The sequence below is a fragment of the Hypanus sabinus genome, unplaced genomic scaffold, assembly GCF_030144855.1.
Source record: "Hypanus sabinus isolate sHypSab1 unplaced genomic scaffold, sHypSab1.hap1 scaffold_296, whole genome shotgun sequence".
Taxonomy (NCBI): Eukaryota; Metazoa; Chordata; class Chondrichthyes; order Myliobatiformes; family Dasyatidae; genus Hypanus; species Hypanus sabinus.
In genome coordinates, this window is record NW_026781112.1 from 375,756 (window position 1) to 397,167 (window position 21,412).

The 21,412-nt window shown below is 44.1% G+C and overlaps 1 non-coding gene across 1 annotated transcript; it reads left to right on the top strand.

The window, feature by feature from the left end:
- The first annotated feature begins 7,861 nt into the window (after positions 1-7,861).
- trnas-uga (transfer RNA serine (anticodon UGA)) lies at positions 7,862-7,943 on the top strand. Its single transcript has one exon. It is a non-coding gene; the product is annotated as a tRNA-Ser (tRNA).
- Positions 7,944-21,412: the final 13,469 nt, after the last annotated feature.

Sequence of the window (21,412 nt, forward strand, 5' to 3'; positions counted from 1 at the left end):
GGCTCTCCGTCAATATCAAAGGCAACTCGCATTCGTCCTACTGTTCCATAATGTCTCCGTCCTCATACCGTCAGGCAGAACGTACCACGGGCTGGGAGCAAGGTTTGTTCGGCTGGGTAACATCTTCTTCGCCCTGTGAGACTTCTGAACAGCCGGTTGTCATCCATTAAACTTATGGCAACGTCTGTGGCATTATTCACATATGTTTAACTATATGTTGTACTAGATATGCACTTGATGTCAATTTGTACAGTGTATCTCCCGAATATATATTTACTATCCGGTAAAATTATTGTGTTAATATAATTTCATGTGCTGTATGTGACGTAGGTTTTGGGTTTCGCTGCTTAGACCCAGAAAAATGTTCGTCTGGACGTTTGCCTGTTTACGGTTTAATAACAGTAAATTTGAAGCTGAACTTGAATGATAATTTTGCAGCGGTTTATGTGAAAGCGCAGCAGATGGTCCCACAAAACAAACTGGCAAGGTCAAGGAAGGGATTCGGATGCACTTTCGCAAAACAGAATAGGTGACCAGTACATCGCTTTAACCACCCCACCACCTCGCCGGTTATTCAATGTTCTACATTTCAACAGGCTGGAGGAACTCAGCAGACCAGGCAGCATCGACGTGTGAAAATTCGTCCTGAATAAAGTTCTTATTGTGTGCCTTTTATCCAACGTCTTCGCTGTTCATGAGACAAATGCTTCTATACACCCGCCTGAAATCATGCCAATTATTCACCGTCCAGCAGCCGCCGGGGCAGGGGATTGCTCAGAGGCATCACCCAATGCAAGAAAAGTATGCTCGGAACTGAGTTTTAAACAGGCGTCCCGTGTTTGGGTCCTTTCCATCGGCAAACGCATTCTGATCTGCTCTACATCAGGGTCCGTTATAATCTATTTTTGACTGAATCAAGTAACGAATACTCTTGCAATCTCAAAGGAATACGGGCCCAACATATTTCGACATCGGGCTCTCCTCTCACCAACGGAGAGGACGATGGGTGTTACACTAATTAACTTTAAGTAGCTTCGCAGTTCAATTGTGACGCAATCTGCGAATGCGGGCTCGTTGGTCTAGAGTGATATGATTCTCGCTTCGGGTGAAAAAAGGCATATGCGAGTGGTCCCGGGTTCAAAACCCGGACGAGCCCCGTTATTGGATATTATTAGTGATTTGCTTCACGATTTTTGCATTCACGCACGAATAACATTAGCTATATCAAACAGAAACACTGAGGGAGGAATTGGAAATAGTTTTCAATGCAATTAGACCACCGGGGAGTGCAACTCAGCAGGGAGAGAGAGTCGGAGAGGGGCATAGTTTGCTGAAAGCCGTCTCATATGCAGAGAGACTGTGGGAAAGGTGTTCGGCGCCCTGGCCTCAGGAGGTCAGTGTCGGAGTTGGGAGACTGTGTTGCTGTTGAACTCTGTTGTGGAAATACCTGTAAAATGGTAACAGCGCAGCAGTTTTTGGAAAACGATGGATCTGCATGTTGATGAGCACTGTAGACATTAATGTGGAAGAACAAGAAACCGGCAAGTAAACTTATATAGTTTAACCACTTCCCTTTTTCCGACCAGGACACAAGTGCCGCTAACTTGCATACAATATCGGCTTATACATTTCACAGGGTTGCGAAACGGTGCGGGCAGAAATTAGGTGACAAGCGAAACTGCTCACTCCGGTCACATTGTTGTGCCAAACGCTTGGGATTTCGAGAGCCGGAATCTTCCCACTGAACTCATTTTCTGCTGATCCGGATTGAGAGTCTCAGTTCTGATCTTCACCAACATCTGTTTAACGGATCTGACTTACTTCAGAATCAGAATCAGATTCGGATTTAATATTTGGGATATATGTCGAGAAATCTGTTAAATTAGCGGCAGTAGTGCAATCAATACATGATAAATATAGAAGTAAAAATCAATCAAACATTCAATTACAGTAAAAATATGTATATTAAATTGTTAAATTAAAACTAGAGCAAAACAGATTTAAAAAAAGGTGATGCAGTGTTCATAGGTTCAATGTCCATTTAGACATTGGATGGCAGAGGGGAAGAACTTGTTCCTGAATCGCTGAGTTTGTGGCTTTAGGCTTCTGTATCTCCTTCCCGAAGGTAACAGTGAGAAAAGGAATGTCCTGGGTGATGAATTCCTTAATGACGGTCGCCGCCTCTCTGAGTCACCGCTACATGAAGATGTTCTGGACACAACAGAGGCCTGTCCCCAGGGTGGAGCTGACTAATTTCATAACTTACGGCCAGTCTCTCCGCTGGCTTTTTGGGACCGCAGTGAAGATCCTCCATCCCTGCCAGTCGGCGATGTTCAGGGATTCATTCATCGTGTCAGTAGCTTCCGCTCGGCCTGCCAAGTCCCGGGTAGCGGTTCAGAATTACCGATGGGTACATATGTAGACGGACTCTTCATTTTCGTTAAACTGAAGTTTTCTTTGACTAGTTCCGCTTGTTATCTCTGAGCTAAGCCCTCGAATTTGTAGGGCCGGTGGACACTCGCCGTCTGCCCTCTACCATTTGACTTGTTTGGCATGAGTGACACGACCAAAGGCCAAAGCATTAAATCCTAACTCCAGCCAGCTTCGCTCTCCAGGTTACTGAGCCAGGCAAGCCTTCACACCGCGACTAGGTTGTGTTCTGTTTGGAGTCTATGGATGTGAGCAGTAATTACGAGTCAACCCTGAGACGAATACCAGGAATGTCTGACAACATACCGAGCTGAAACCATTCACGTGAAAGTGACAGTCTCAGCCCATCCTGCGTTGGCAGTGAAATGTGCAAACCCTTTCTGAAGAGTGTCGTTCCCTGTGACGCTGCTCGTTTCTCCATTCTGTAGACACTGAACCTTTTCAGCAACGAACAAGCACTGATTACTCACAGCCACTCCCACCGGGTACTCCGGAGGAACAGCCATTGCGTTGACTGTACTGCTGAGCAATGACTGGGACGGGTGTAGCATCAAGGAGGCGGTGACTTTCCCTGCTACCCATACTGACCACGGAACTTGGAGGAACACATCGTTTACGTTGACTCTGCAGGCAATCCCGTTTCTAATGACACCAATAGGCGTCTCAGCATCAGATGGATATGCTGGTTGGGTGGAGTCGAAGCAACAACCTTCTCATCAATTTTAGTAAGACCAGGGAATTAATTGTACTCCAGGGAGAATGCGTCAGGTGAACAAACGCAAATCCTCACTGGAGGTTCAAGAGGGTGAATCTATGGAATTTGTTGCCACGGGCGGCAGTGGAGGCCGGGTCAGTGGGTGTATTTAAGGCAGTGATTGACAGGTTTCTGAGGAGTCAGTGCATCAAAGGTTATGGTGAGAAGGCGGGGGAATGGGACTAAAGGGGAGATTGGATCAGCTCATGATGAAATGGTGGAGCAACCTCGATGGGCGGAATGGCCGAGTTCTGCTCCTTTGTCGTATGGTCTTCAGGTCTTCTGGGTGAATATCTTTAGGTTCCTGGGCGTCGACATCTCAGCGGATCCATCCTGGTCCCAACATGCTGATGCGGTCACTGTGCAGACGTCATAATTGTTCATTAATGAGATTTAGAGTGCTGTCGAAGACTCAAATACATTTCTGTGGGCGTACGTGGACAGCATTGTCAGTCGTTGCGTCACAGTCTGGCGTGGGGCGGGGCTCCAATGCGTAGGATCGAAAGAAAGGGCAGAGTGGTGTAGTGACGGGCACGCCTCGCCAATATCGAGGGCATGTTCTCAACGGTGCAAAAAGAAGGCTGGGTGCATTATTCAGGACCTTCACTAAACCAAACATGCCCTCTACATATTTCTACCCCCGGGGGTGGGGAGTGGGGGAGTGTGGTGTGGGGTGGTGACAAAACATGCCCTCTGCATATTTCTACCCACTGTGGTGGGGAGTGGGGGAGTGAGGCGTGGGGTGGTGGATGTAGAGGAGTCTGAAAATAGAAAATCACATTTTTATTAAGAGCCACTTTTTCTGCCCAGGTTAGACATTTCTCAACACATGAACGCATGAACTCTCCCTAACAATTCCCTTTTTAAATTTCTATTTAATTTATTTATTGTAATTTATAGTGATGTCCAGAACATTAAAAAAAATCCTTAGTGCGAGTTAACATAGGATCAGAGAATGGGAGTTACATACAGCCTCTAGCAGTCGACTTTGCGTACAAATAACAATGGGAGATGCACAAGGCATGTGAAAATGGCAATATTACTATGTTCATTGTAGGATCTCATCATGCAGGTAGTTTGGGAATGCCTACTGAATAGTTTTTTAGAGTACATTGTGGTTGAGCCCATTAGGAAAAGACAGTTGTGGATTGTGTGTTGTGTTGTGCTTTGACCAGGTACATTAGTATACAGGAATGCTTCAGAGGCAGTGAATTTATGTGATCGATTTTATCCTGCAGTCTGAGAGTGAGAATCTAAAATTAGACGTATGAGTATTCCATGCAGTAAGTGGAACTGCAGTGGCACGAGCGAGGAGAATAGAAAGGTGCAAACGGTTAATATTATTCTCAAAGGCTGCATGTACAATACAACTCTGATATTTGTCTGCTCCGGACAGCAACTGAATACAGACAGGCCATCGGGGTTGATGTAAGGACAGACATCAACCCCGGCACGAAAAAGGAAATGAAAAAAAAACCTCACAAACCCCAAACTTTCTCCTCCCCAGCAGCAAAAAAAAAAATAATAATAATAATAGCGAGAATAGCAATCCCCCAAAACATCACTGGCAGAAAATTCAGGGACGATAACAATCCTCGACCCCATCACTCGCATGGAAACAACAGCAATAACAGTTCCCGAACACGTCATTCGCAGAGAAAAATGTCAGGGACGATAACAGTCCTCGACCCTGTCACTCGCAGAAAACAGCAGCGACCAAAGTCTAGGGCTGGCCAAGTCGATTGGAAAGGGGAACCAGCAGGGTTAACGGCAGATCCAACAGGGCTGGTGTTCTAGGGGCAATTGGAAAGGCGCAGGATAGATGCATCACAAATAAGAATGAATATTCGATAGGGAGATTGAGGCAACAGTGGCTGATACTGGAAAGTAAAGGCAGCATAAAGGCAAAAGTGAGGGCTTCTAATATAGCAAGCATTAGTGGGAAGCTAGAGGTTTGGGATGCTTTCAAAATACAAAAGAAAGCAAATAAAATTTGTTGAGAGGAAAAATAAATGGCTAATAATAGAGAAAATACCATTTTTTCAGACATATGAAGAATAAAAGGAATGCAAGAGTGGGTATCAGAAAGCTGGAAAATGACGCGGAAGAAGCAGTAATGGGAGGAAAAGAAAAGGGACGAACTGAATGAATATTTCGCTCTGTGGAAGATTCCAGCATAATGGCACCGAGAAACATGTGTCAGAGGGCATCAGTGAGAGTGGATATTATGGCTCTGGAGAAGGTGCCCGTGTAGCTGAAAGCCCTGAAGCTATATGTCAACGGGACCAGTTGGACTACACCCCAGGGTTCTAGAAGTGGGAACTGAAGATTCTCGAGGCAGTAATAGTACTCCTTCACGCATCATTACATTCCAGAATGGATGCTGATGGTTGGAAAATTGGGATTGCCACACCACTCTGAAAGAAGGAAGGGAGGCTAAAGAAAAGAAAATATAAGAAAGGTAGCCTGACTTCAACGTGTTCAAAAACTCAAAAGATTAAAACACATTTAAGATCAAAGACAGTTGAGGAGAATAGGAGAAGATTTGTCAAATAGATCATCGTGTGGTACGGTGATGCACATTGGAAGGAAGGAAACGGTGGGATACAAAGATTTGGGCACCGATGCTCAAAATTTCTGTTACTGTCAACAGCTAAGCGAGTAAAAGATGACCTGATTTCCAAAAGGCATAAAGTTAAAGATGACACATTTCTTTAATATTTTAAGCAAGATTACTTTTTTTTATTTCCATCTTTTACAGTTTCAAAATAAGAAAAAAAGGAAAAGGGGCCGAAGCAAAAGTTTGTGCCACCTGCACGGTCAGTACTTAGTAACACCCCTTTGGCAAGTATCACAGCTTGTAAAGGCTTTCTGTAGCCAGCTAAGAGTCTTTCAATTTTTGTTCGGAGGTATGCGTCCATTCTTCCTTGCAAAAGTCTTCTCGTTCTGTGAGATTCTTGGGCCATCTTGCATGCACTGCTCTTTTGAGGTCTGTCCACAGATTGTTGATGATGTTTAAGTGGGGGGATTGTGAGGGCCATGGCAAAATCTTCAGCTTGTACCTCTTGAGGTAGTCCTTTGTAGATTTTGAAGTGTGTTTAGGATCATTATCCTGTTGTCGAAGCCATCCACTTTTCATCTCCAGCTTTCTTACAGATGGTGTGATGTTTGCTTCCAGAATTTGTTGGTATTTAATTGAATTTATTCTTCCTCTACCAGCGAGTTGTTCCCTGTGTCACTGGCTGCAAGACAAGCCCAAAGTATGATCGATCCACCCCCGTGCTTAACAGTTGGAGAGGTGTTCTTTTCATGAAATTCTGCACCCTTTTTTCTCCAAACATACCTTTGTTCTTTGCGGTCAAAAAGTTCTATTTTAACTTTAACACTCCACAGGACTTGTTTCCAAAACGCATCAGGCTTGTTATAAATGTTAACACGAAGTATACTGCAGATGCAGATTTTGTTATAAATGTTCCTTTGCAAACTTCTGACGGTGTATTTTGTGGTAAGGACGCAGGATAGGTTTTCTTCTGTTAACTCATATTTGAGGAGCTGTCGCTGAACAGTAGAACAGCTCACGACCACTCCAGTCTACTGAATCTTCCTGAAGGTCTTTTGCAGTCAAACGGGGGCTTCGATTTGCCTTTCTAGCAATCCTAAGAGCAGTTCTCTCGGAAAGTTTTCTTGGTCTTCCAGACGTCAACTTGACCTCCACCGTTACTGTTAACAGCCATTTCTTAATTACATTGCGAACTGAGGAAACGTCTAACTGAAAACGCTTTACTATCTTCTTATAGCCTTCTCCTGCTTTGTGGGCATCATGTATTTAATTTTCAGAGTGCTAGGCAGCTGCTTAGTGCTGCAAATGGCTGCTGATTGTTGGGTCAAGGTTTGGGGAGTCAGGGTATTTATAAAGCTTTGAAATCTGCATCATTTGGCCTTTTCTAACGATGACCGTGGACAAGCCATAGCCCTAACAAGCTAATTAAGATCTGAGACCATGGTAAAAGTTATCTGAGAGCTCAAATCTCTTGGGGTGCCCAAACTTTGTACGGTGCTCCTTTCATGTATTCCACTCTAAAAATATACAAAAACAAATGTGATGCACAATCTTGCTTAAACCTTTGAAAAGAATGTTTCATTTTTCACTTTATGACTTTTGGAGATCACTTCATCGTCTACTTCCTTAATATTCACAGTAATAGAAATTTTGACCAGAGGTGGACACACTTTGGCATGCCACTGTAAAAAAGTCTCCGAATCAGGATAGTTTTCAGAAATCAGAGATGCAAAGAGACCTTGTGCAATATTTACTAAATGTTTACTTCTAGGCCTAGTCAGTGGTAAAGGAAAGCAAATGCAATTTTCACATTCATTTCAGGAGGAGTAGAATATAAAAGCAACACCGTAATGTTGACGTATGTCCATCATTATAAACCTGATTCTGATTTTGACCTTTATCCCCAACAGTGGAAATCTCCTTCATTTACGATATTGACGCCTGTGTTATCGCTCCACATTCACATTCTAATCTAACGGGGTTGAAACAAATTCCACAGCTCTCCAATTATACTATTTGTATTGCAATGATGATTCACCATTTCCGTTACCGAAAATAAATCAAGTACACCCCTCATTTCAGATGTAGTGCTACGATTGGTGCTGAACATTAATGGAGTTGCGATGGCCGAGTGGTTAAGGCGTTGGACTTGAAATCCAATGGGGATTCCCCGCGCAAGTTCGAACCCTGCTCGCAGCGCTAACACTACAAGCAGCAGCGTGTAGTGTGCCAATAAAATTTAACACCCTGGACGCTGACTGAGCGCTGGCCTAAACTTTGTTCAGTTGACAATCTGCAGTTGCCTTGCAAAATACCTGATCCACCCATCGGCTCGCCATCTCTGTTTCGTGAACAGTTTCCTTTGACAGTCTCACCGCAACTTTATTTTAACTTAATCCCAACGAAGTACATGACCTCACACATTCCTGCATTCCTCTTTATTCAAAATAATCACTTTTGTCCAGTTTGTGCCCTCACTGAACGAACCAATTGCAGCCTAATTATTCTCACTGCAGCCCGCTGTCCCGCTACGTCACGTCATCAGCCTCACACAGTCAGGACAGCTCATAAATGAAGGACGTTAATCGACCGTCATGACACTACCGATAAAAATTCTTCCAATCTGCAAAGGAGCAACGTCGACACAGATGGCACCGGATATTAGTGTTGACCTTGGGTGTCTAAGGTTATGAGACAGAAGCGCACTCTCAGCGGTTCAGGAACAGCTTCTTCCCCTCTGCAATTAGAATCACGAATGGACTTTGAAGCTTAGATCACTATCTCATGTTTTAATAAATGTTTTATTTCATTTATAATTATTATTATTGTTATTATTATTATTATTATTTTTTCTCTCTCTGCTAGATTATGTATTGCATTGAACTGCTGCTACTAAGTTAACAAATTTCCCGTCACGTAATTATTGTTATTATTGTTATTGTTATTATTATTAAATTTATTGTTATTATTATTATTGTTATTATTATTAAATTTCCCGTCACGTTATTATTGTTGTTATTAATAATAAATACAAGTGGATGTCTGACTCACATTTTAATATTCAGTCAAAAACTGTCAACGTTTTATATTTGTGCAGTTGCTGACCATAAGGCCTGGTTTGCCTTCATGCTGTGCAGAAGAGAAGTATCTTGTTGTTGTTATTATTATTATTATTATTATTATTATTATTATTATTATTATTATTATTATTATTATTATTATTATTATTATTATTTTCTCTCTCTGCTAGATTATGTATTGCATTGAACTGCTGCTACTAAGTTAACAAATTTTCCGTCACGTGCCGGAGATAATAAACCTGATTCTGATTCTCTGTTCAACGCGGTACTTTCCCGATTCGATTTTCGTTAACGACATGGATTTCGATGTATTGAGTTCTGGTACCGTATCCAACACAAATCCGAAGCCGGTAACACTTTCTTCAATAGATCGACAGGGGAGATTCGAGAATTTGTGGAATTGACATCCCATATTTCCGTCAGTTCAATGCTCGCAGCATTTTTAGCTGAGAATATATAGCAGATTAGGAGGTCCTGATTCAGTATTACAACGGAAAACATTGAAAATTTCTTCCACCACCATCGTCCCCACACCCACATATGCTGGTCGAGGTCTTGGGTTTCTACTGCACGAAAATAACTGACAGTGACTCAATTCATCTGCATCTGGTGACGGATCTAACCGGGGGATCATGCATTATACGTAAGTGGTGATGACCTCAAAGTGAGCTCAAATTTATATTTATGCGCACATCTATCTATACACACAAGTGCAATGTAAAATGTACTTGCTGATGGGCGGGAACAGGTGGCAACTCGACAAATCGACATGCCAATACAGTTTATTTAGCTGCGATATTCTTACTTTGCCTAACAGTAAATTTTCAGTAGGAACAGGGCGATTGATGGCGGCGTGTTCTACAACCGCATGGATGCTGAGCTCCTCGCGTCTTTCACCGACGTACTTCCTTATGTTCGACAGCGGGCGATTTATCGCTCTGAGCAGAACTCTTCAACCAAATCAGAACTAACTTTTGAATTTTAAGAATTAATGGCTCTGATTTAATGTCATTTGTCTTTATAATTGAAGAAACTGGGAGAATGGCATCAATACGTATATCGGTTGAAGGGCAATGTGTAAACGCATGAACCATTTCTCCTCCTCAGTCCAAACGGTGATAATACTGACGAGCCCTGCAGCGTTCGCGTTTAAATGAAGGGACGGAAAGGTCCACTTGGTTTTGTCGGTGAGGTGAGTTACTCTGGTGGTCAAGAAAACACTGTGAGGAAAACAGTGGGCGAAAGAGAACATGAAATTGGTAAGCTGCCGCGTAACTCTCTCTCTCTCTAACTGCCTTTCAAACTACCCCGTTTGCCTCTCTTGTCCTGTCTACGATGTGACTCTCTCCCTGCCTCACTTCCATGTCTCGCTCTTTCTCTATCTCCCTCTAATACACACATGATATTCTTTCTCTCCCTCCCTCCCTCCCTCTCTCTCTCTCTCTCTCTCTCTCTCTCTCTCTCTCTCTCTCCCTCCCTCTCTCTCTCTCTCTCTCTCTCTCTCTCTCTCTCTCTCTCTCTCTCTCTCTCTCTCTCTCTCTCTCTCTCTCTCTCTCTCTCTCTCTCTCTCTCTCTCTCTCTCTCTCTCTCTCTCTCTCTCTCTCTCTCTCTCTCTCTCTCTCTCTCTCTCTCTCTCTCTGTCCACATCTTCATTTGCTCCTCACTTCCACACTTTCCTCACAGCCTGAAGCGAACGGTTAGCTATCAATATTCGTGTTCAGTGAAAGGACCGCGTGATTTTAGTGGGTCGTTAATAGATTTTCTTTTATAAGACAGTTAGGGTGGAGCGTGTGGGAATGTGTGTAAACTGGTGCTGAAATGTCGGGGCGAACAGGTAATATGACATGAAGGAGTAGCCATTTTTTAAACATATCTGTCCTGGACTTTGGTTCAGTGCTCCGTTAAGACACGACCATCATGCGAGATTTCGGTTAGCTGAAAACACTTGAATTTTCAACTTATAAAAACATTTACATATTCGATAAGAAATGTTGTTCAGCTGCGGCTGGAAGAGGGGAGATTGAGATTGTGACTGATTCGCTGAAGTGGGCAGCACGGTCTCTGAACGCGAAAAGCTTTCGCCGTTTCATATCACTCACTGTACAGACTCCCCATTGCTCTCTTGTCTACCGAGCGACCCCACCTATTGCCATAGACAAATCGGTTCGCTGACCTTCCGGCAAAATCACGCTCGCCAATTGTCACTGAGCCGGTGTAATTGCCCGACATCAACCAATCTCGTCAAATGGCGTGCAACCTACCTAGCTCCCATTCGTGTATGCACATGTCAATCAAATGTGTTATCCAATTGCGAAAAGGGTTTCACCCAAGAATCGTTCCCTCCCACAGACTCTGACTATTTCTGCCTCCCCAACTGATCAAAACTCAGAACAATGTCCCATTTTATAACATTCATATCCATATGCTTCTGATATTCATATGCTGGGGGCGCTCAGGGCGTCGAAACAAAGGCAGGCGACAGAAGTTTATCTCCTCTTACCTGGGGAGACGGTAGAAAATTTGGTGGCGGACATCGACCGACTTTTGTCCGGCAACTGCGATATGGGTGTGGGGGGAGGATTGAGAAAAATTCTGGGCCAGCCTGATCTTATTCAATGCCAGGGCTGGCTGAAGAGGTCCAGAGACTCGCCCTTCTTTCTGTTGTCTGTCTGTTTAAAGAAAAGGAATAACAGGCTCCCCCGGGGAGATAATAGTTCGCACTCTATGTCATCAGTTCGCCTGAGGAATTATTTCCAAGTCTGAAACTGGCACAAGATTGATATCCATCTTTTGTTAATGATGCAGAATTGTACAATTCATGCTTTGCGTACTGTCTGTCTTTTCGAGCCTGCAATGATGCTGCAAGTGTTTAATTGCACCTGCCCCTGTGCACACGGCAATAAACCCGACTGGACCTGACAACACTTACTGAGATTTGAGCAGTGATGACCCCGGGCAGATGAGTCAAAGTGATGTCGGCAAACTGAGTGAGTAGGACCAGAGTCCAATATGGGAAACGTATGGTCACCCTCTTCTACAGAGAGACAGCGTCTCTGAGTGGATTGAGGTGCAGTGAGGAGTGAAGAAGATCAAACCTACATTGTATCCATTGAAAATTATTGTCTGTAAGACCTCGCAAAGTTATTTCCAACTTTATTGAGACTGCAACTGCGATATTAGTTTTCAAAGTAATGTTCTCCTTGTTCAAACAGAACAAATAACGAATAACTGCAGTAACAGTGGACAGGAGAGAGAGAGAGAGAGAGAGAGAGAGAGAGAGAGAGAGAGAGAGAGAGAGAGAGAGAGAGAGAGAGAGAGAGAGAGAGAGAGAGAGAGAGAGAGAGAGAGAGAGAGAGAGAGAGAGAGATCTTTCAAAAATAAAAGCACGGAAACAGGAATCACAACTAAAGGTCACAAAGTCAGGCATCACTGCAGCCGGACAAGAATCCACTAGTTGCAGGCCACAGCCTCAGGCCAGCACAGAGACGAGCAAATCCCGGGGAGAAGCGAGCGGAGCCGAACAGTCCCTCGCCTGCACCTCCGATAACGGGCCATTTCGATGTCCAGTTTCTTAATTCGATAAAAGCTTGGGTCATTCCTTGTTCTATGCTACTTCGACACGGCCTCGCGCTCGGGTTTCGTCACTTCGATTCGTCAGTACCCGACACGGACGCCGTCTGTATTTACACTTGTAAGCATGACTTAGAGGGCAAGTTTGCAAGTTTGATGATAACACGAAAAGAGGTGAGAGGGCCGGTTGCAATGCGCAAATTTCAACTTGCGTACTGATAGACATAAAGAGCAAATGAAAAGTCTGCACATGCAGGTTAGTGATTGAAAATGTGAGGGAAGAAGCATCAAGTGGAGAATATTACACAGAAGTGAAATTCAAAGGGATTGGGATGTCCTTGCGTGTGAGATATAGAAAAGTTAGTATGATGGTGCATCAAACTGTCAACGCAGCAAATAACACTGTGATATTTATTACAACAAGGCTGGAGTTTAGAAATACAACTGTGCAGAGTATTAACACAGCCACACCTCGACCACTGTGTACGGAACTGAATTCCCTATTTCAGAGAGAATTCGTTCACGTTGACTGTCCAGAACATATCACCTCAGCGAATTCCTGGATCAAAGGTGTGCTCTTATCACGAAAGGCTAAAGGTTACAGAGTGAGGGGTGACCTATTTGAACCAGACAGAACCTGAGGGGACACAGCCGGGTAGAGGTTGAGAGGGAGGCAGAGAAACACACAGCACGAAAATAGGCTCTTCAACCTATGAACTCCTTGCCAGCCATCAAAGTCTATTTTAAAACTAAATATGCCCCAGCCCTTCATACTCCCCTTACATTCCCACTTGTTCTCATGCGTAGCCTGCCGCTCACCTGCATTTAAAGAGACACATAAAACAAACCAAAATCACACATATATTTGGGATGTTGGAGGAATCTGGAATATCCGGGTTAAATATCTGAGATCCCGGGGATTCCGTGTAATCTCCACTTACCCCACCGAAGGGATATGTATCTATTTACAATAGAGCTTTCAACAAGCGGACATAATGGGGCCGATTGACAACTGACGTCGATCGCAATTTCCTCTCGTGGAAAAGAGTGAATATCTGGGATTCTCTCCCTTAGAGGTTCGCTGAGATTAGGTCAATGGCTGTAGATAATAAGGAAGGGGATACATTTTCAAAGACTGGGGAGTTTAGAACAATGTGGGCCTGGAACTGGAGAGAAGTTGAGAGATGGTAAAGATCCATAGATAGTATCGACTGTCAGGACTGGTTTGAGAGGCTGATTAGCCGACAAATGAACCTGTTTTATTATGTTCCTATCTAAACTGAAAGAGGGATCCCGGATGATAACCTCAGAACGCAAGGTACTTGGAGGGGAGCTTTGGGGGATTTACCTCCAGGATGATAAAGTGAACAGTGTTTGGCAGGAGTGATATCCAGAGGGAATTCACGCCTTCCCCAGCCCATCGTCCCTCTTTCACCTCAGTGTCATTGATATTGGTTGTTCAAATGCTTGGCGAGGAGATTCACCGTCCATTCCTCTCCGTACACAGTAGTTGTCTGACACGCTGACGTCTTGCATCAATATGTTATTTTTGATCTGGGTTTCTGTATCTGGAGTGTCTCGTGTCTCCCTGGTGCTCAGTGTTCTTGTGACTTGTCACCAGATGTTGTCTCTGTCTTCCATCTTTCTCAGTCTGGCAACTTCCTGTAACAAACAGCACATCGGTAAGTACTGCTGCCGCAAAACAAATAATTTCATGACAGACAGGTCAGTGACTATATATTTGATTCTTTTTGGGAAACGACCTGTGAAATCTATAATAGGCCCCAGAAAATTCAAAATGCTCGAGGCAAGATCTTAGGTGGATCAGCTGTGGCAATGGGCTGCGTCCTGGGGAAGGAATTAATAATCAATTTTAATTAATGTAATCACGCAATATCAGCTCATTCAAACCAAGCAGAACCAGCCCGTGTTTGTGATCTGCACCAGCTCCTTTAACCACGCCCCTTTCAAATGACGGTCACATTATCTGTTCCCATCTCTCCTTATGCAATTACCCATCGTCACTTTGAATAAGTATTGAGCTGAATTTATAGGAACTATATCCACGTGTAAAGAAGGCCCACGGCAGCTGCAGATACCAGCTGAGATCCTAGGAATATGATGGCAACATTTCCCTGTGGAAAACGACCGTGCAGAATCATTCCCCCACGTCAGCACAATGTCCGAGTTGGACACTGGGATGGACAAACAGGAATATAATCGATATTGAGGGAGCGGGGCAATACATACGCAAGATCAAACCCCATAATATAATGTTTAACCCAGTGCGTGATGTGCTCTCACCCATGCGATATGTTTAAGTATCGATATTAAAATGTAGGGGACAAAGCTAAAGTCGAATTTGTTATTATAATTAGCACAAAAGCATGGATGAACAGTTACAATGCGCGAAGTTTCTGTGAGGTACATCCCACCTCACCTGGAAGGACTGTTTAAAACCCTGAGGGAGAAGGTGTAGGGGCAGGATGAACAGTTACAATGCGCGAAGTTTCTGTGAGGTACATCCCACCTCACCTGGAAGGACTGTTTAAAACCCTGAGGGAGGAGGTGTAGGGGCAGGATGAACAGTTACAATGCGCGATGTTTCTGTGAGGTACACCCCGCCGCGCCTGGAAGGACTGTTTAAAACCCTGAGGGAGAAGGTGTAGGGGCAGGATGAACAGTTACAATGCGCGAAGTTTCTGTGAGGTACATCCCACCTCACCTGGAAGGACTGTTTAAAACCCTGAGGGAGGAGGTGTAGGGGCAGGATGAACAGTTACAATGCGCGATGTTTCTGTGAGGTACACCCCGCCGCGCCTGGAAGGACTGTTTAAAACCCTGAGGGAGAAGGTGTAGGGGCAGGATGAACAGTTACAATGCGCGAAGTTTCTGTGAGGTACATCCCACCTCACCTGGAAGGACTGTTTAAAACCCTGAGGGAGAAGGTGTAGGGGCAGCTCTGCCACTTGTTGCGCTTACAAGCAAAAGCGCCAGGAGGGCGATCCATGGAGAGGTTCGAATTGACAAAGGAGACCCGTGGGGCGCGATCCCCGCGGAAAACAGAAAGTGGCGGGGGGTGGGACGTGAATTGAAGATATGCATGGTGGTGGGATTCCGTTGGAGATGGTCATAAGAGGAGAGGGATGGAGTGATTAAAAATGAAGGGTATCACGCCAATAATATCAACAATCACACAGGTTATATATATATATATATATAGTAAAAAACATGGGTGTGTAAACATTGCTGGAAAATAGCGCTGTCGAGATAATAACTGGATTCAAGGGAATGGCGGACGAACTGAACAAGTATCTTGCACCAGTCTTTACTGTCGAAGACACTGACAGTGTGCTGAGAGTTCGAGGGTGTCCGGGGCAGAAGTGAGGGCGGTTGCTTTGACTAAGGAAAAGCTGCTTGAGAAACTAATCAGTCTGAAGTTAGATCGGTCACCTTGAAATGACGGGAAGACACCCCAGTGTTTTAAAAGTGGAAGCTGACGGGATTGTGGGTGCTTTAGTAATCATCTTTCAAATATTAATATACTCTGGCATGGTTGCAGAGGACTGAGAATACCAAATGACTCTTCAGTCTTCAGGCAGGGAGGGAAGATCCAGAACGGAAATTATAGGGCAGTTAGCTCGATAGTCAGAGCTCAGTGGTTGGGAAGATGTTGGAGTGGATTGTTAAGGAAGCGGTTTCGGGATAATAAAAGACACGTGACAAAATAGTTTTCCTTAAGGGAACCTGGCAAACCCGTTGGAATTATTTGAGCAAATAACAACAGGATGGACAAATGAGAATGGGTGGATGTTGTGCACTTCGATTTTCAGAAGGTCTCTGACAAGATTCCGCACATGAATCTGCCCAGTGCATTACATGAAAGGCAAGAGCATACATAGTGCATTGGCTGGTTGACAACAGGGAAAGCGTGGGAACAAAGCAAAGGGATGGTTTTCGGGTTGTCTACCGGTGACTAGGAGTGTTCCACAAGGGTGTGTCAGGACCGCTTTTTTAACGATGATGAAATTGATGGCGCTGTAGCGAAGACTGCGGACTAAGCGTAGACAGGTGGAGGAGCAGCAAGTGTTGTTTTAAGGAGGGCGGGTGCAGGAGGACAGAGACTGATAAAGAGAATGGACAAAGTGGTGGTATGAATCGCTTCGCGCTCGGAGGTTACCCGTCGTCCCAACCCCTACGTCAATGGTGTTGTAAAACTCCGATTGGGTGCTGACCCATCGGATGATGAATGTGACAAGATACCCGTGTTCGAATCCAAAGACACGAGGTACGGTGATGTTTCTCCTTGTGGTGAAACTCCGATCGGGTGGAAGACCCACCAGATGATGAATGTGAGAAGATACCTTGTTCGAATCCACAGACACGAGGTACGGTGGTGTTTCTCCTTGTGGTGAAACTCCGATCGGGTGGAAGACCCACCAGATGATGAATGTGACAAGATACCCGTGTTCGAACCCACAGACACGAGGTACGGTGGTGTTTCTCCTTGTGGTGAAACTCCGATCGGGTGGAAGACCCATCAGATGATGAATGTGAGAAGATACCGTGTTCGAACCCACAGACACGAGGTACGGTGGTGTTTCTCCTTGTGGTGAAACTCCGATCGGGTGGAAGACCCATCAGATGATGAATGGAAGAAGATACCGTGTTCGAATCCACAGACACGAGGTACGTTGTTTCTCCTTGTGGTGAAACTCCGATCGGGTGGAAGACCCATCAGATGATGAATGTGAGAAGATACCGTGTTCGAATCCACAGACACGAGGTACGGTGGTGTTTCTCCTTGTGGTGAAACTCCGATCGGGTGGAAGACCCACCAGATGATGAATGGAAGAAGATACCCGTGTTCGAACCCACAGACAAGAGGTACGGTGGTGTTTCTCCTTGTGGTGAACAGTGACTAGAGACAATTCAAATATCAATTATTATTTTTAAAAGACCTACATTATCAGCTGAGCGTTTTCTGCAATTTCTGTTTTAATTGTGATTTCCAGCATCAAATTTTCTTCTCTTTTTTAAAAAAAATCGATTACATTGCAAGTTAAAGTCCAGTTAGTTGCAGAGAGAGAGAGAGAGAGAGGGACGGAAAAAGATCAAATGACGTCTTTTTTGCCGGTGTCTTTGAAAGCTATTTAAAGTGCTATGTACATTTATGATCAGTGTAAGTATATGCTCCGAAATGCTACAATGAGATGTACTTTGCTCAGTAGCGGACCGGACGCGTGGACAGAGAGAAACAGAGAACAGAGGGAGAAGTGAGGAAGCAAATTGTCACGAATCCTCAGGATGTGAAGAGAGATAAAGACGGAGATATGAAAGAACAAAGAGAGAGCAGTCCGGAGATGGAAAGAGTGTTGAAAAAGAAAAGAAAACACATGACTCCACTGTGTGAAGGTCCGATAATGATTTCTCATGCGGCAACTCACCAATCTAAATTTGTATACCGGCGAGGGAGAAGACAAAAGCGGGGAAGCATTCCGAGGATCGGGATCGAAATCGGAAGAAAAACACCGTGAACATCACTAAATAGGAAAATGAGAAACAGCGAGGAGGATGGAGAAAAGGAAGCTGATCCACTCTGACTGGTCCAGCCCGGTGTAAAACACCGTGAACATCACTAAACAGGAAAATGAGAAACAGCGAGGAGGATGGAGAAAAGGGAGCTGATCCACACTGACTGGACCAGCCCGGAGTAAACCACCGTGAGCATCACTAAATAGGAGAATGAGAAACAGCGAGGAGGATGGAGAAAAGGGAGCTGATCCACTCTGACTGGTCCAGCCCGGTGTAAAACACCGTGAACATCACTAAACAGGAAAATGAGAAACAGCGAGGAGGATGGAGAAAAGGGAGCTGATCCACACTGACTGGACCAGCCCGGAGTAAAACACCGGGATCATCATTAAATAGGAGAATGAGGAACAGCGAGGAGGATGGAGAAAAGGGAGCTGATCCACACTGACTGGTCCAGCCCGGTGTAAAACACCGTGAACATCACTAAACAGGAAAATGAGAAACAGCGAGGAGGATGGAGAAAAGGGAGCTGATCCACACTGACTGGACCAGCCCGGAGTAAACCACCGTGAGCATCACTAAATAGGAGAATGAGAAACAGCGAGGAGGATGGAGAAAAGGGAGCTGATCCACTCTGACTGGTCCAGCCCGGTGTAAAACACCGTGAACATCACTAAACAGGAAAATGAGAAACAGCGAGGAGGATGGAGAAAAGGGAGCTGATCCACACTGACTGGACCAGCCCGGAGTAAAACACCGGGATCATCATTAAATAGGAGAATGAGGAACAGCGAGGAGGATGGAGAAAAGGGAGCTGATCCACTCTGACTGGACCAGCCCGGAGTAAAACACCGTGAACGTCACCAGACAGAAGAATGAGACCGAACGGAGAGGATGAAAATTTGAAAAAAACGGGCGTGACATGAGTGAACCATCCCCGGCAGTTCCGGTGTTCTACAGAGAGTCCATCGGGGTGAATTACAGCTGAGCTGATCCTGTTACATTATATATCTGATGAAGGGCAAATTTCACCTGTACAGAGTAGACGGCGAGTGAAATATATCATCACTAAATGCATGTGTACTTCATAGAGCTCAGTTGTTAACCGTGATTCCACATATCGGCAGGTGGATAGCTTATGGAGGAAACATGGCGTTTGACTTAATTCTACTGCAGAAACCGACTGGTCGCTCTATGTTTTAACGAATGTAGATAACCGTTTCAGCGGGTGTTTCTCCGCGTTCATCAGACCACACGGAGTATTGGGATCGGTCTGGGACACGTCAGTAAGAAAGGTGGTGCTAGTATTGGGAAGCGTCCAGAGGAGGTACACGGGAATGATTCCGGGAATACAAGGCTAAGCGTATGAGGAGAATTTGAAGGTTCTGAACCTGTACTCGCCTGAGTTCAGAACAAGGAGGGTGGATTTATGGAAATCTATCGAATACTCAAAGGACTCGATGGAGAAACTGTAGAAACATGACCAGAGGGCACAGCGTCAGTACAGAAGAATAACTATTTAGAACAGAGATAAGAAGGAAATCGCTCAGCCAGATGGTGTTGAACCTGTGTAATTCAGTGCCATCGACGGCTGTAGAGGCCAAAGCACTGCGTGTACTAAAGCGTTGGTTGGTTGGCTCCTGGTGAGTCTGGATGCAATGTCATGGGGAGATGGAGGGAGAATGGGTTTGAGGGTAGATATAGGTAAGCCATGATAGAATGGCGGAGCAATCTCGATCGGCCGAGTGGACCACTCCTCCTGCTGTATATAATGGTCTGATCACACAGGAAATGATGGGGAATCGAGCTAGAATATGAAGATGGAGGTGATAAAAGACAGAAGGCGATAGATAAAGCAAATTAAGCGGGGGAGGAGCGGGATGAAAGAAAAAATCGTGTCCCCATTATTCCCCACAACAGCGCTGAGGTGTCTATAAAAGGACAGAGTGCTCTGTTTATTGAACTGAAGTGTATTTCTGAAGGTCTATGAAACACAGACTGTTCTGTTTATTGAACTGAAGTGTATTTCTGAAGGTCTATGAAAGCACAGACTGTTCTGTTCATTGAACTGAAGTGTCTTTCGGAAGGTCTATAGACGCACAGACTGCTCTGTTTATTGAACTGAAGTGTCTTTCTGAAGGTCTATGAAAGCACAGACTGTTCTGTTTATTGAACTGAAGTGTCTTTCAGAAGGTCTATAGACGCACAGACTGTTCTGTTCATTGAACTGAAGTGTCTTTCTGAAGGTCTATAAAAACACAGACTGTTCCGTTTATTGAACTGAAGTGTCTTTCTGAAGGTCTCTAAAACACAGACTGTTCTGTTCATTGAACTGAAGTGTCTTTCTGAAGGTCTATGAAAGCACAGACTGTTCTGTTTATTGAACTGAAGTGTCTTTCTGAACGTCTATAAAAACACAGACTGCTCTGTTTATTGAACTGAAGTCTCTTTCTGAAGGCCTATGAAAACACAGACTGTTCTGTTTATTGAACTGAAGTGTCTTTCTGAAGGTCTATAAAAACACAGACTGTTCCGTTTATTGAACTGAAGTGTCTTTCTGAAGGTCTATAAAAACACAGACTGTTCTGTTTATTGAACTGAAGTGTATTTCTGAAGGTCTATGAAAGCACAGACTGTTCTGTTCATTGAACTGAAGTGTCTTTCTGAAGGTCTATAAAAACACAGACTGTTCCGTTTATTGAACTGAAGTGTCTTTCTGAAGGTCTCTAAAACACAGACTGTTCTGTTCATTGAACTGAAGTGTCTTTCTGAAGGTCTATGAAAGCACAGACTGTTCTGTTTATTGAACTGAAGTGTCTTTCTGAAGGTCTATAAAAACACAGACTGCTCTGTTTATTGAACTGAAGTCTCTTTCTGAAGGTCTATGAAAACACAGACTGTTCTGTTTATTGAACTGAAGTGTCTTTCTGAAGGTCTATAAAAACACAGACTGTTCCGTTTATTGAACTGAAGTGTCTTTCTGAAGGTCTATAAAAACACAGACTGTTCTGTTTATTGAACTGAAGTGTATTTCTGAAGGTCTATGAAAGCACAGACTGTTCTGTTCATTGAACTGAAATGAATTTCTGAAGGTCTATAAAAACACAGACTGTTCCGTTTATTGAACTGAAGTGTATTTCTGAAGGTCTATAAAAACACAGACTGTTCTGTTCATTGAACTGAAATGAATTTCTGAAGGTCTATAAAAACACAGACTGTTCCGTTTATTGAACTGAAGTGTCTTTCTGAAGGTCTATAAAAACACAGACTGTTCTGTTTATTGAACTGAAGTGTATTTCTGAAGGTCTATGAAAGCACAGACTGTTCTGTTCATTGAACTGAAGTGTCTTTCTGAAGGTCTATAAAAACACAGACTGCTCTGTTTATTGAACTGAAGTCTCTTTCTGAAGGTCTATGAAAACACAGACTGTTCTGTTTATTGAACTGAAGTGTCTTTCTGAAGGTCTATAAAAACACAGACTG